Below are 17,028 nucleotides of genomic sequence, written 5' to 3'. Positions count from 1 at the left end.
TGCAATAAAAAAATATTTAAATATTTAAATTATTTTTAACTTGCTGAAACTGCTGAAACGATATAGAACGAGAGTGATTAAATGTACTGGAACATAATTTATATTATAGTAGGTAATCGTTATTTCTTGACCCATAAAAATATTCAAGTACATCAAATAAATAAATAATCATAATAAATAAGTTTTATCATAAACATTAACATGCTTTAAAATATAAAATTATACTACACAAAGAAATAATTATGTAATTTTATTTAAAATTAAGGATTTTATTGTGAATAATATAATTTAGTAAATGTAAAAAGATTTTATTAAATTCGTAGTTTATTATTTTTATGTAATAATGTATTGTTGAATTATATCTCTAAAAAATATACATAAATAACTGATTAAGAGGTATATATCATAATAAAATATCGATAAATAAACTCCATTTTTATTCACTCGTAGAACAATAAAGTTTGAGCTTAAGAAGTTACAAAAGGTTTATTTTTCCAACTTCATTTAATTAGTTTTTATTTTATATATATATATATATATATATATATATATATATATATATATATATATATATATATATATGACTAAACCAACATAAAACTCACATTCTTTTATAATTTTAATTTACATAAATATTTTAAAATACTAACTTAATGCTTATAATTTAATTTTTATATTTTAATCTTTCAAATAAAATATTCTAATACGGTTATTATTGATAGAATATCATTTTATATTATTAAAACTAATATATGTTTTTTATTTTTTTAATAATATATTAATTTTAAGTTTTATTTCAATTATTTTTGTCTAATCAGCTATTAACAAGAGCAACAATGGTTAACACTGGTATACAAGACTTAATTAAATTGTAAGTCTAATAAATTTAAGTATTTTTATTAAAAATTTAGTTTATTAATTATTTATAATTTTTATATTATTTTTTAATTGATTATTTGGTATTTATTTTTTTTTTATAAATATTGTTTCACCGTTTTAGTCACTAATATTTATCTGTTAATAAATGTGAAATTTTATAGTAAAATAAAAGTAATGATGGGTGACTCATATTTTATTAGTTGCCTTCAACGATGATGTAGAAAGTATTAGTCATTTTACATTTACACAATTTTATGATTTTATATTATTTATATAATCTCATATCTTTTAACACGTGCATAAATAAGTAAGATGAAGAAAAACATAATAATTACATTACTCAATTAAAAAAATTAAACAGAAAATACTTAATTGTAAAATATAATTTTTTTGAATACTTTATAATAAAACAAATTTAATATATATTTAATCAAAAATACCTAAAGTAAGAGACAAAAAAAAAATAAAAATTTGAGGGCATAATGTAAAATGTCTGCATGTGGTTAGTTATAGGCTTTCTCATTATATGTAATTATGTGTTTCAGTGTATATCCCTCGCAAACAAACAAGTTGCTCCCTTCCTTGGCGTTTTTTTACATTATATCTATGTAAGTAGTAAACGCCATGGCAAACCATGTTTTGAGAAATGTAATATTAAAGAAAATAATTTTTTAATAATTAAATTTTGATAATTTTTTTTTAATTTGAGTAATATTTTTTAAGTGACTTTTTATTTTTATATTCTTTTTGTATATTTCAAATTTATTTAAAAAATATCAAAAAAATATCAAAATTTAATTATTAAAATATATTTTCCAAAATTTAATGCAAACAATGATGAGCATAGACATTTGACAAAACCTATTATCCTATTAGCTCACGCAACTCCTGAATGTCAACTCCATATCATGTCAGCTACGCCAACAGATACACACTTCATTTCTTTGTTTTCCTTCATCTGCATTTCATTGTCAAAAACATAATGCTGTCCAGTTCAAAATAATTAAAAGAAAAAAAAATTGCTCTTGAATTGTGAACAGCTCAAAGCATCCAAATATCCTATCTTGCCTTTCCTTCTTTATTTCTCTTTTCTAACGGTTCCGGTTTCGAATACTAAATAGATGAAAATCAAGAACAAACTACTTTTCTTATTTTTATATTAGTAGATATGAGTTTTTCATTTTTTGGAGTTCATTAGTTCTGGTTCCAAAATAAGTATATTTATCTCTTATTCTTTTCTCTTTATCTACCTGTTTTGTAGGAAGACGTGTTAGTATACAAAATATCAGTAACTGATTCCTATTTTTCTGCTGGATATTAAATCTCTTCCTTTTAGTAATGAACTAATCACCTCGGTTCAAATCCTGCTCCATCCAAATTCTGTTTGGCCAAAATCCTACTTGACCCAAATCTTGCTCGGCCCAATTTCTATTTGGCACAAATCCTGTTCAGTCCAATTCCTACCTGGCCCAAATCCTGCTCGGTACAAATGTTGCCCGACCCAATACCTATTTGACCCAAATCCTGCTCGAATTCCTTGCTCGTTACCTCAGTCCATAACTGAAACTCGTCGTTTTATGATAAATATTTATCAGGTCGAAATCGAAATGAATATATTGAGATCAGTCATTCTCCGGACAGTACACTAACTAAATACATATATGTGACTGCCCTGCAAATAAAATTATAAAACGAAAATTCTGACAGAATGAATGAGCTATGCATGCACATGAATTTAAGAGAGAGAAAGAAAGACATACGCTAGGGCGCTCATGCCAGCAAGATCATCTATGAAGCTGTAGAGATCAGTAATATAATATCATAAATTGTCAAAAAAAAAAAATGTTCCATGATTAGGATAATATTATTCTTCTTTTCACTACAACAACACCTGCAACTTTTTTTTTTTCTGAACTTCAAGCAACGCCTTGATCCGGTCACATTAACAAGATAATAAAAAGTCTTTGTTTAGGGGTTCATAAATCGTAATATTATACTTTATGGTACGGGCATATAAACTATCCAATGTTATGTATGCCGTTATCTCAACCTTAGACTCGGTGGTAATAAACCATGTTGGCAACCTTTGATACTTTCCACTACTTGAAAACTTTTCTTCTGTTCCTCATCCTCTGTATCCTTCCAATAAACTTAGCTCAACCACTTTCCTTCACTATAACTAACTTTAACGACACTAAAAATGCTAGCATCGTTGGATACGCCGGCGTGGCCAAGGTTGAGGACGGATCTGTGGTGCTCAACCCAATCATCGAGAATGGAGATGGAAGAGTAATTTATGGCCAACCTCTACGCCTAAAAAACTCTTCTGATGGACTTGTCACTGATTTTTCAACTCGTTTTTCATTCACCATCGACGCAACAGTAGCCAAATACGGTGATGGCTTTGCCTTCTTCTTGGCACCCCTTGCATACCAGATTCCGACCGCCACTTCTGATGGCTCCCTTCTCGGCCTATACGATGCCACCCAAAGTAACATCATTGCTGTCGAATTTGACACTTACATAAACGAGTTAGATCCACCAGTGCAACACGTGGGGATCAACAATAACTCTGTGGTATCTCTCAATTATACCAAGTTTGATATTGAAAACAACTTAGGGAAGATGGGGCATGCGTTGATAACTTACGATGCTTCTGCCCAACTCCTGGCTGTTTCGTGGTCCTTTGATGGAACTAGTTCTTCTTCTACTCCTACCGGTTATCTTTCGTACAAGATTGACCTATGGCCAATTTTGCCGGAGTGGGTCAATGTTGGGTTTTCGGGTTCAACTGGATCGTCCACTGAGAAAAATGTGATCTATACCTGGGAGTTCAGTTCAAACCTAGATCTTAATTCTACGCATGGAGTGGACAGTGGCATCGCAACCAAATGCAAGGTTCAGGTCAAAATAATAGTTATTACAGTCATTTGTTCTATTGTTTTTGTGCTTGTGGTTATTAGTATTTCTTGGTTGATTATCAAAAAGAGAAGAACAGAGGATGGTTTTGGTTTAGATAGAGAAGTTATGCCTAGAAGGTTTGGTTATGAGGAAATAGTTGCAGCCACCAACGGGTTTGCAGATGATAGAAGGCTGGGAGAAGGAGGCTCTGGACAAGTTTACAAAGGGTTTCTGGGAGATTCAGGGCGCGTGGTTGCTGTGAAAAGGATTTTTTCTGATGTTGAAGATTCTGAGCGAATATTTAGAAACGAGGTGAAGATTATAAGTCGTCTTATACATAGAAACCTTGTGCAATTCATGGGGTGGTGCCACGAGAAAGAGGAGTTGTTACTGGTTTTTGAGTACATGAGTAATGGTAGCCTTGACAATCATCTGTTTGGCAACAGAAGAAGTTTGACATGGGATGTGAGATACAAGATAGTATTAGGTGTGGCAAGAGCACTTCGTTATCTTCATGAAGACGCGGAGCAGAGTGTTGTTCATAGGGACATAAAGTCAGCTAATGTTTTGTTGGACACAGATTTCAACACAAAGATTAGTGACTTTGGGATTGCAAGGTTGGTGGATCCAAGATTGAGGACTCAGAGGACACAGGTGGTGGGGACATATGGGTATCTAGCTCCAGAATATATAAAGGAAGGGAGGGTTAGCAAAGAATCAGACATGTACAGTTTTGGGGTTTTGGCTTTGGAGATAGCATGTGGAAGGAGGACTTACCAGGATGGCGAAGATAATCATGTGCCTTTGACGAAATGGGTATGGAAACATTATGTGGATGGGAATATTTTGAATGCTGCTGATGAGGAATTGAAGATGGATTTTGACATATATGAAATGAAATGCTTGCTCACTGTGGGAATATGGTGTACCCTCCAAGACCACAAGGAAAGGCCAACCTCAGAACAGGTTATAAATGTTCTTAAACAAGAAGTGCCATTGCCAATGTTTTCTGCAAAATTCTCTGATAATGGGCAACCGGATCCCTTTGAATCCTCATCCAGAAAAACATAAATCATCCCATTTCAAATTCTCAGTTATTCAAGAATCACTACTCCTAAGGAGGATGTCACCAAGAAGAGTTAGTTCAGAGGAGCAAGTTTCTTGAATTTGTACAATATAAATTGTCATTTAGTTGATAGAATGAATATTATCAAGATGTCTACTGGACTTGAAAATGAGATGTCAAATGAAAAATTCAATTTGTTTTCTTCTATTATTTCTATTCTGTGTTTTGTGTTATATGATTAAATAATTTGTTTGGATGGAAACTGGTATCTATAGATTTGTTTTAAATACTTTTTATATATCCAACATTAAGAAATCAAATTTGTTTTTCTCTTCTAACTCATTTATGGTTTATTGTGACTTTTAACTCTAGCTAAAATTCGCTCCAGCTTTACCTTTGCCTTAGGATTTAAGTATAACAGGGAAGTTTAACTTAAAGGACCAGTCCGTTAGGTGAGAAAAATCTTAAAAGCCTGCCATATCAAGTAGATTGATTTGTTTTTATTAACAATAGCAAACTTTATCAGTCACTCAATAGGAATTGGGGACGAGTGGAATCTAAATTTGACTATCTCATCTATATTTTTTATAGTTATGTATATGAAATTTTTATCTAATTCTCGTCTCCATCTTTACCCTCATATTTACAATCTTATCTATTCTTTTACTATTCCCTTTAAATTAAAAATTTTCCGAATTGAACTAACATACCGGAATGAGTAATCCGGAACAGACTGCGCAGATTACCTCGACCTCTCATCATGAAACAGCAGAAACTCCATCACCGAGGCCAGGATCCACCGATTCCAGCGAATATCGACAACCACTGTTGAAGCGACATAAGCCCCTCGTTGTTCGGCGCCGCCACATTCATTGTCGTCGTCACCATTCGTCATGTCGCAAAGCTTCATCACGGAGACAAATGACCCGGTGCGGCCATCGACGTTGAGCCCAAGCTGGAGCATCGACTTCGCAGCCTTGGCGATCTGAAAAAGCTACTGAATCGGGATTTACTGGTGTAGTGATCCCAAACGATGGCATTGTCTGGGAGGATGAAGGGAAGGGACTTTTTTGCGGAAGGGAATTTGGGGGAATGGGTTTCTATGGAGTTTGGGAGAAGCAACTCTGTAATTGGGGATCTGAATTGAATGAAGGTAGTTGGTGATTTGGTTCGGATTCAATTCAGAATTATAGAAGTTGGAGAACAAAAAATTTGAATTTTTCGATCTACAACTCAATTGTACTCAGGAGTTTATAATTTACCATACATTTTAAATTTTGAATACATTTTTAAAGTTTACATTACAAAATGCGAACCCAACATCCAAAAATAAAATATTTATTAGTGATTTTTCATCGGAAAATATGTAGATGGAGTTTTGTTGGCTTTTTCACTATGGTGTAATTTTGTTGAAATTACTATAATGGTAAAAAAAATTCAAAAAATATGACATGACTTCGTAACAAAGAAGTCGTGCAAGTTGAAATGATTTTGCACTAGATAAACGGAAGTTGTGGTAAAGTACAGTGATTTTATTTAAAAGTGAAATTGTCGTAATTTTAGATGATTTCAGTTTTGGAATGAAAAAAAACTAAAGTTATATAATGTTATAAATGAACTTAAACTTAAATTCTGATAACACGACACAATCATAGTTCATTTCAATAAGAACTAAAATTATCATAACATGATACGATTTAAGCTTATTTTACTATAAAACTGTAGTCGTTTTAAGTCGTGACCATCTCACTTTTAACAGAATATGAAGTTGTACTAACTTGGCACAATTTGCTCGTATGCAATTTTCTTTTTAAATATGTACCATGTTGGTAATTTCAAAATGAAATTATATCGAAATGGTGAAAAAGTCGAGTTTTGTTCCTTAGATGTTTGTTGACATATGATTCCATCCAAAGGCAGATCATCTATATGACATAGAGGCCAAAAGGTTTTTTATTTAATTTTTTTATATATTTTTAAAATTTATTTACATATTATTATATTTTTATAATAATTTTATGAAAGTTTTCTTTCTCTCTCCTCCCCATCTATCTCTTCCTCATCTCTTTTCTTTTGTCTTAATCTTCACTCTCAATATTTCATCCTTTCAAAATTAAATTGTCTCATGAGGAAATTGAAGTGTTAAGAAACATTTTGACTGATCAATTTTTTGTTAGTAAGTTCATTTTCTATCCCTTTTTGTAAGCAATATATTTTTCCTTTACAAGTGATAAATTTGTTTAATGTGTACTACTTTGTGTACACAAATTTATCTTTTTTCTAAATAGTTGAAAGGTAATAAAGTTATATTAGAAAAAATATGATAAAGAGTAGATAATTTATTATTCTTTTAAGAGGAGGGCTTGTGATGAATATGAAAAAATGCATTGACGTCAACTAAAGTTGAAAAATTTCATGAGGATCCAAGAATTTGAAGAAAATGAAAGCAACTCTCTAAAGTTCCTAGAGTTACATATAATGAATTTGAAAATTTTTTAGAAGGTGATTCGGGGAACGATGAAGGCTAAATTTTTAGCAAGTAGTATGATAATCTATATTCAAAGGGATATTGCAAGAAACTTTAATTCTAATTCAATTATTGAAGATTTCACGAAATTCAATTATTGAAGATTTCACGAAAGACCATAGAGTAGTACTTTGACTAAAGTTGACTATATTCAAAACATGTGAATTGGATGTCGACATCTGCAATTCAACTTCTTGAACCAGATGTCGACATCTGTAATGGTCTTTTTCAAAAAAAAAGCTACGGGAGTCCACTTCCACTACTTCAAATAACAAACTACGAGAGTCCAGTTCCATTACTTCAAATAACAGATTCAAATCAGGCAACGTCTCATTTACAAATTTAAACATGAATTGCACAAATAACATATACAAATGATTAAATGATTAAGTGGGCAAAGAATGAACTTAATTGGAATGGAAGGAATCTTGAAAGGATATGAAGCACAATGCAATACAAAATAAAGGATCTGGAGGCTGCAACTGTTGCGGTTGCTACAATGCCAATTAATCAGAGTGGACAGAAGAGATAAAAGGAAAATGATGGATGTGAGAGAGAAAAGGAATTGCTGCCGCATAAAAGGTGGTTAGGTCAAATTGAAAATTGAGGATGCATGAGTAGACTCTTGTATTAAATATAGGAGAGAGAAAATTTACTATTTACTTTTTACACAATGTAAGAATTAAATAAGCTTTGGGAGGTACAGGAGAAAGGGGAAAATGATTGGTTGACATCTTTTTTTTACTACTTTTTCTACCACCTTACGTGGAATGAGCAATGGCATTTTTATTTTTATTTTCAATTTAGTTTTAAATTGCCACGTTGGCACTTAAGAAAGAAATTTTATTCCGCGCGTGGGCACCAAAAGTGCATTCTCTTTCCCTCTCTTTCAACCCTATTTCTCAACTACGAAACCCCATTTTTGAACTCTCGAACCCCATTTTTGAAACCATTCTCACATTCTTGAACTCCAATTTGGAACCCCCGTTTTATTGCCATTATCCAACCCCATTTTTGTGCCATTCTCTTACCCCGAACCATGCCCACATAACCCTTCCCTTGTAGTCTAAAAAATTGCCATTGTCGAACATCGAAAGCTGCCATTGAAGAACCCCGACCCCATTTCTTTGCATCCACGAAGGCTTCTAACGATTGTGGGCATTTGGGGAGGTTTTAATTTGGTTTTCCTTCACCTTTTGTTGACAACCCCTCTATATTTGTGTGAAGTATTTTTGTGTGGTTCTTGTGTGGCATAAGGGTTCTCTATTCATTTTATTCTTCTACAAAGATTTTAAATGTATGTGCATATGTGGAAAAACTTTCGTGACCCATTTTCAAAATTAACCTGCAACCCAAGACCAATTACGTTGCAACCCACAAGTGACTTTTTGCACAAAATAAAATCATAGATTTGGAAAGTGCAGTTGGAAACACAATTCCCTCACATACTTGCTAAACCCCAACTTGTACACACCAATAACACACCCCATCCCACTGCTTATAAACCAAATATATGTGCAATTTGGGGAAGAACTTTGATAGCCCATTCTTAAATTTAACTTGCAACCCAAGACCAATTAAGTTGTAACCCATAAGTGACTTTTTGCACAAAATAAAATCTCGGATTTGGAAAGTGCAGTTGGAAACACAATTCCCTCCCATACTTGTTGGATCCCACCCTGTGCACACCAATAAGAAACCCCATTCCAGCACTTCTAAACCAAATGTATGTGCAAATTATGGAAGACCTTCTCTAGCCCATTTTTAAAATTAACTTGTAACCAAAACCAGTTAAGTTGTAACCCACAAGTGACCTTTTGCACGAAATAAAATCACAAATTTTGAAAGTGCAACTAGAAACACAATTCCCTTTTATACTTGGTGTACCCTAGCCTGTGCACACCAATAACACACCTTTTTCTCCATTTTTGCTTATGTGTACACCCATGATTTTGTTGTATCCCTATAGTTGGTTTAGAAGTGCTCAGATGAGGTGTGTAATTGGTGTGCACAGGTTAGGGTCCAACAAGTATGGGAGGGAATTGTGCTTCTAGCTGCACTTTCCAAATATGTGATTTTATTTCGCATAAAAAGTCACCTGACAGTTACAACTTAATATGTTTTGGGTTGCAAGTTAATTTTAAAAAGGGGCCAGGAAAGTTTTTTCACATATGCATATACAGTTGGTTTAGAAGTACTATGATGAGGTGTGCAACATGAATGGGAGGGATTTGTGTTTCTAGCTACACTTTCCAAATCTGTTATTTTATTTCGTTCAAAAAGTCACTTGTGAGTTACAAATTAATTGGTCTTGGGATGCAAATTAAATTTAAGAATGGGCCAGGGAAGTTTTTCCCCAATTTGCACATACATTTGGTTTACAAATGTTAGGATGAGGTGTGTTATTGGTGTGCACAGGCTGGGGTCCAACAAGTATGGGAGGGAATTGTGTTTTCAACTGTACTTTCCAAATCTGTGATTTTATTTTGTACAAAAAGTCACTTGTGGGTTGCAACGTAATTGGTCTTGGGTTGCAGGTTAATTTTGAAAATGGGTCAGGAAAGTTTTTCCACAGATGCACATATATTTAAAATTTCTGCAGAGGAAGAAGATGAATACGAGAACCCCCTATGCCCGTAAGAACCACACAAAAATACTTCACACAAATATGGAGGGGCTGTCAACAAAAGGTGAGGGAAAACCAAATTAAAACCTCCCCAAATGCTCGCAATCGTTGGAAGCGTTCGTGGGTGCAAAGGAATGAGGTTGGGGTTCTTCAATGGCAGCTTTCGATGTTTGACAGTGGCAATTTTTCAGACTACAAGGGAAGGGTTCTGTGTGCGTGGTTCGGGGGAAGAGAATGACACCACAATGAGGTTGGATAATGGCAATAGAACGGGGATTCCAAATTGGGATTCAAAAATGTGAGAATGGTTTCAAAAATGGGGTTTCGTAGTTGAGAAATAGGGTTGGAAGAGAGGGAAAGAGAATGCAATTTTGGTGTCCACGCGCGGAATAAAATTTCTTTCTCAAGTGCCAGCGTGGGCAGTTTAAAACTAAATGAATAATTAAAATAAAAATGTCACTACTCATTTCACGTAAGGTGGTAGAAAAAATAGTAAAAAAAAAGATGTCAACCTATCATTTTCCAGAGAAAGGTTCAAGAGTATAGGGAGAAATCCCCTCTCGTTTGTATACACCGCTACACTCCTTTGCGGGCTTTCAAGAATTGGACTGAAACCTTTACTTAGTAATTGATTATGGGCTATTGCTTCATGCACCTGTCATATTTCTTCCGGCACCCTCACTTTCCGATTTTTTTTTTGGAACACCATAAACAACTTCAGAACTTTGTTTCCCGGAAAGCAATCACCCTATCCCATTACGGAAAATGTTTCCGGAAACTTTTTGACGGAGGTGGAGGGAGAAATTTTACAGAGTGTAGGAAGCAACAGCCTTAATTATGCAGTTGGGTCATGTCCACGGCCCAAGTAAGCTTTACACCAAGGTCCAATGTTGATTCTGTCCCCCCAAATATTTATGGTAATTGCAAGAATATTAAATTTGTCAAAGCTCCTTATAAATATATTTTAAATAATTTCAATTTGAATTTATTTTGTTATATTCATTATAACTTCAAAATTGGACACCAATTAATGATTAGCGAGAGAAATTTTTTAATAAAAAATAAAATGAAAAATTACAAAAAAAAAAATGTAGAAAATTCTAAATTCATAAACTGTAAATTGTTAACAGCAAGTCAAGTCTTTCTGTGTCATTCTGTTTCTTTTCCTTTTCTCAATTAAATAAAAAAAAATTCTAAATTTATAAATTGAAATTTAACTTTTCAATTCTAAGTCTTAAATTCTGCTAATTACTAAAATAATCTTTTGACTTTTCTTTAAGTATTAATATATGTTAATTTTCATATAAGTTTATTCAATAAAATTCTTTTGTAAACTTAAATACTTCTTCATCTTTTATCTTGATCGGTTTCTTGTCGATGAAAAATATTGTCATGAAGATATTTGTGACTTAATCTCAACCTGCCATGTGAATTGGAAAGTTGCCTTGAAAACATACTCCAACTTAGTTCTAATGCACAAGTGAGATCCCTCTTAGCTTTGAACTATTCTTGCAATCTTAAAACTTTTTCTCAAGTGTCACACTATTCATGCAAAACATGCTTCCTTCCCTTTAAGCTTTTTTGTAAATTTAATTGCATTGCCTCTAGCCTCTTTTGCAATTTTGCATTACAAATTACCTTTTGCAATCTTTAGCCTCTGAATATCAAGCTCCTTTTCTCTAGAAGAATCAACCCTTTCCACTGGGAATGTCTTTCTTGGATTGCTTCTTCCTCGTAATGTTCATCGCTTAGAACTAAAACTAGCATACTCGCTTTATCAGTTAGCTTCCTAGAGCCTTATTCAACCACAAGAATTGATAAACAAGGTCATAGAAAACAAATCTAACCCATAGATTTCCAAGATTTAGTGGAAGGCAACAAATTTGATTGATCATTATCATTAATTGGGCTTTCACTACCCTTTCTTTGCTTATTTTGACCTTAGTTAGTGGGATATCTGACACAACATTCATATTAGCATTTTCTATCTTAGCATGGTTACTATTAGATGATCCAACAATACGGGCATCCTCTTCAACATCAAGTTTTAGAAACTTTTTAATCCAACTTATACATCCTATTTTTCTACATTTCAACTCGAGCAATCAACCATCTAAACTTATCTTTTAAATATAATACTTTCTCTTTCATGAGTATCAAGTAACCTTTCATCATGAGTATCCTCATAATTAGAATGTTTATCTTGAAATCTGATACATACACATCTCATTAATCCAATTTAGTCATCCTTTTGTAAGTATCAAATCGTACCTCAGCCTATTACTGTAACCTTTGAAGCATCCCCAGACAACACATATATGAATTCAACATTTGTATGACTTCTCTAAAATATCTCATGCTTCTTTTGAATTTTTAACACTTGCTATCTTCTCAACGTCAAACTCATAGATAGCTCAGAGCAACATGTACAAGACTACCTTGTCATTCATACACATCGCTTTCAATGCATTATTTTGGGTTATCATACCCATAGTTGACTATCTTCGTTAATCGAGACAGAGAGACATTATTTGTAACACTTGTCGTTTCTTTAAACATTCATACACTTAAGTTTTCAAACTCTTATACCAATAGGTTGACAAAATGTCTTTCCTTGTGAATACTTTGATTCACCTTTTATTTTTCTTAATCAAATAACACAATTATGAACTTAGTACTCATTATTACAATTAATACAAAAAAATACTAACTCCTCATCTTTTTTTCTTTTAAGCTAATAAATCATTAACTACCATTTAAGTTTATTTGATAATAATACATTAACTCTCATTTAAGTTTATTCAACCTAACAATCTCTTTTGATCTAAAATCCCACCTTTAAAGGTATGAAAAAAAAAAAATAAAGAAGAGAAGAGATCAATTCTAGTAAATCAAGGTTAGTGCAAGACTTAAGAATGTATTCAAAATGAAATTATCTACCACCGATTTACCAAGACATGAGAGATCATTAAACATGACCAAACTTTATTCAAAGAAATTATCTTCCGCACCCACTCATACATTTGACATGTCATAAAACAAATTCTCACAAAGGTAATAAAAACCACAAAACAAAACGAAAATCAGCATGAAAAGAGCACAACTTCATTGTTCCCGAAATAGATGAATTCAGAGGCTGGGTTACCAAACTAACGTCCATCACTTATAAAGCTATCAGTGAAAGGTAGCGACGGTATGGACTGAGAATTGGTTTGTTGTGAATGCGTAAGTAGAGAAGGAGGAAGATGGTCATGCATATCAAGAGGAAGCTCTGGCAATGGTGCTTCTAGCTCAAGAACTCTTATTACTTGTGTAGCCGTTGGCCTTTCCTTGTCGTTAGGGTTAGTACACCACAACCCCACAATGATCAAGCTTCTCATTTCATCCACATTAAAGTCCATGTTCAGTTTCTCATCAGCAACATTCAGAACATTCCCTCCCAAATATTTTTGCCACACCCAGTTCACAAGAGGCACATGAAACTCTCCATCTTTGTAAGTCCTCCTTCCACATGCAATCTCAAGAGCCACAACCCCAAAACTATAAATGTCTGATTCCTTACTAGCCCTACCTCCGTTCATGTATTCTGGGGCAAGGTACCCGTAAGTCCCCACCACCCCTGTCATTTGAGTCCTCAACCTCGGATCCACAAACTTTGCCATTCCAAAATCTCCAAGCTTGGTGCTAAAATCTGTGTCCAACAACACATTTGCTGACTTAATATCCCTGTGAAGAACACACTGCTCCGCATCTTCATGAAGATAACGAACTCCTGCAGCCACTCCTAATGCCACCTTGTACCTATCGGGAGAATTGAGATGAAACCAGAGAATTCAGAACCATGTACTGGTAATGTTTTTATTTGCATAAGTAAATTACTCTATTACAAGAAAGTATAGGAATATGTATACAATGCAAGAAAATTAAATGCATGTTTGCCCATGCTTTTTTAATTACGTATTTTCTCATCTTCACGTTCATAGCAACAAAAGATGGAGAAGTGGATCTGACTACTGGTGTTAGATGTGATGCAAAACATATGGTATACTTACTATATTATTATAAGTGATAGGGAACAGTGTGATTTTGAAATATATTATGTTTCAAAATGGTAAGAAAATATATGTTATGTAACTTACCTAACATCCCAGGTCAAAGGTTTTTTATCCCCAAAGAGATGAGTGTCGAGGCTTCCATTGGGCATGTACTCAAAAAGCAACAGAAACTCGCCTTGCTCGTGGCACCACCCTACGAACTGCACCAAGTTTCTGTGTATAAGACGGCTTATAACCACTAACCTCATTGGTGAAAACTCTCTCTGAATTTGAAAAGTTGGCGAAAATCCTTTTCACAGCAACAACCCTTCCTAAATAACTCAGAACACCTTTGTAGACCTGTCCCGAGGCCCCTCGTCCAAGCTTTCTATCATTTGCGAATCCGTTGGTGGCTGCAAGTAGTTCTTTGTAATCAAACCTTCTTGGTATAGTTGCCCTATCCAAATCAAACTTAACCGAGTTGCCTCCACCTTCACCATCATTATTCATATCAACCTTATTATTCCTTCTTTTCTTCGTCATCATTGCCCGAACTGCAACACTCGCAACCACGGCCACCAACACCGCTGAAGAAGTCGCCACAGCAATCACCCAAACCTTTCGTTTTCCGTTCCCCTCACCAGAGGAATTATCCGTAGCATCGGAGTTCAACGTTGAACTAAACTCCCACGAGTGAATAACGTTGTGTTCAGTTAATTCGCCAGTTGAAGCGGAGAACCCAACATCCACCCACTCGGGTAGAATTTCCATGAGGTCAATCTGGTAAGAAAGTGAAGAACTGGAGTGTGAGGTTGCTGTTCCGTTGAAGGACCAAGACACAAAGAGGGTCTTGTTGGAAGCAGTGTAGGTTATCAAAACGTTACATTTCTTTCCAAGGTTTTTGTCAACGTCAAGCTTGGCAAAAGCGACGGATTTGAGAGAGTTATCGTCTATGCCAACGTGCTGCACTGGAGGGTCAATGGTGCCATTAAATGTGTCAAACTCAACCGCGAGGACATGGTTTTGGCGAATAAAGGTGTTGGAGGTTGTGTTGAAAAGAGCAAAAGTACCACCACCTGAGTTAGGAGGAATCGGGTAGCCATGAGGGGCCATGTAGAAGGCGAAACCGTCAGCATAGGTGCCGTTGGTGTCTCTGTCAATGGAGAAAGTGAAGCGCGTGGTGAAGTCTGTGACAACACTCGAAGATGGATCCCACAGGTGCAGTGGTTTTGCGTACAAGGCTCTTCCAACGCGAAAAAGATAGCTCACAACATTGAGCTCCACGGTGCCGTTGCTGGCTTTGCCATCACCCACGTACGCCATGTTTTTTGCACTCTCAGAGTCTTCGAAGTTTGTTATGTTGAAATTTAGTGATTCTACGGTATTAAGAAAAGGAGAATGAAGAGCCAGCACAAGAACTAAAGTTGTCACCATCTCTAGCAACTTCATTCTCATTCTCAATGCCTCTTCTTTTTTCCCCTTGTTCATATAAATTTTGAAAGGGATGAGACAAGAGGAAAAATATAGTTGTAGCTAGAATAGAATTGATGAATGGAGCTTGTTGTTTAGATATATATATATATATATATATATATATATATATATATATATAGGTATATATAGATACAAAGTACCATATATTAATTAACAATTTCTCTCCTTATGTCAACTTTCTTTGTGCTTTCATCGTATGATTCGAAGTCGATCCTAAATAATATATCCAAACTCAGCAGTGTAGTAATAATTTCTCCCTTTTTTTTTTCATTTGAAACGTTGATGTCATTTAGCTTGAAATGTCAATTGAATATGAAAAAGTATTCGTTCACGTCACAGACCCACTAAACAAATTCGGTTGACCAAAAGTGTTGATTGGCCCCCGGCGGCAACATTTGTACGACAAAGCCATTTGTTTGTATTTTATAATTTTAATGTTTAGGAAGGCTTCCACATGAAAGAACTAATAAGAAAGATACTTCCAGCAAGAAAAATATTTTTAGTAGTGATTATTTGGTTGACTTCTTTTATTTTATTCTTAGGCTATATGTTTTAAAAGTGTATAAAGTGTGTCATTATGTTATGTGATTATTCTATTGCCTCTCCTCAATGAAGACTTAGTTTAATGATAATAAATAAATGGGTTTAAATTTTTAGGATATAATAAATTTTTACTTTAAGTACTTAATAATGTTTTGAAGTTGAATATTTAATTAATTAAAAAAATTTGGATTTTCAAGTTTGTCAAATATTGTTTATTTCTATTTTATTTTTAATATTATCGTAATTTTTAAAATGTTTTATATTTTTTTCCAACTTAATTTCTACTGTATTATATAAGTTTTTCTTGTTGAGAAACGAAAATTATCATGTTAGTATTCAAAATAGAAGAAATTTAATACTTGTTCTTTAACGATTCAAAGTCTTATTATAAAAAAATGTATCATCAATTAAGAATATCACATTCATTTAATCTAGAATTATTCTATTAACACAGAAATAAGATTAACATAGAGAATGTAAGAATATAATATGAAAATTTCAAATATATAAAAAGTAACATGTACACTCTTCAAAGCAAAAATTTAGCTACTCAACACTCTACTACCAAAGAATAAAAAAATAGTTAAATACTAAGTTCAAAGTGTTTTTGACTTGAGACAAGAAACATTATGGACTTAGAACTGATTATATAGTCATTAACACTCACCTCCTAAGTCATCCTAAGTGATGTGAGACTTTTCAAGATATATTATTTTCATCAACACTTATATGTAATTCAATCGTATAACTATTAATACACTTTTTTTTTCAATATCAAGTTTATGAAATTCTTGTAAGGAAATCTTAATATTAATGAGTTTTGAGCAAACTGTATAAAATATTATGATATGAACTCTAATCTAAAACTTTAAAATAAATAACTCTTTGAATTTTATTTTTAGTGGAGAGATTTAGCACCAATAGATCATGAACATGCATATACGAGATATTATGACCA

General features: G+C 33.6%; 1 long non-coding RNA gene and 2 pseudogenes across 3 annotated transcripts; 1 reads left to right on the top strand and 2 right to left on the bottom strand.

Moving 5' to 3' along the window:
- Window positions 1-1,658: 1,658 nt before the first annotated feature.
- LOC146884040 (uncharacterized) lies at window positions 1,659-6,214 on the bottom strand. Of its 2 annotated transcripts, none has more exons than XR_014983998.1 (2): window positions 5,557-6,214; window positions 1,659-2,439 (listed from the first exon to the last, which is right to left on the bottom strand). It is a non-coding gene; the product is annotated as an uncharacterized LOC146884040 (long non-coding RNA). The 2 variants fall into 2 exon arrangements; XR_014983999.1 differs by having other exon boundaries at window positions 1,659-1,837.
- On the top strand, window positions 2,635-5,056 carry LOC114193473 (L-type lectin-domain containing receptor kinase IX.1 pseudogene; annotated as a pseudogene).
- A 6,793-nt stretch (window positions 6,215-13,007) lies between the features above and the next one.
- On the bottom strand, window positions 13,008-15,482 carry LOC114194250 (L-type lectin-domain containing receptor kinase IX.1-like; annotated as a pseudogene). The gene is made up of 2 exons (XR_014984104.1): window positions 14,139-15,482; window positions 13,008-13,800 (listed from the first exon to the last, which is right to left on the bottom strand). The product of XR_014984104.1 is annotated as an L-type lectin-domain containing receptor kinase IX.1-like (transcript).
- Window positions 15,483-17,028: the final 1,546 nt, after the last annotated feature.

This window comes from Vigna unguiculata, chromosome 8 (genome assembly GCF_037176805.1).
Source record: "Vigna unguiculata cultivar grain cowpea cultivar isolate G323 ecotype 2 chromosome 8, ASM3717680v1, whole genome shotgun sequence".
In the NCBI taxonomy this organism is placed as follows: domain Eukaryota; kingdom Viridiplantae; phylum Streptophyta; class Magnoliopsida; order Fabales; family Fabaceae; genus Vigna; species Vigna unguiculata.
This window is presented reverse-complemented; position numbering and strand designations above follow the sequence as displayed.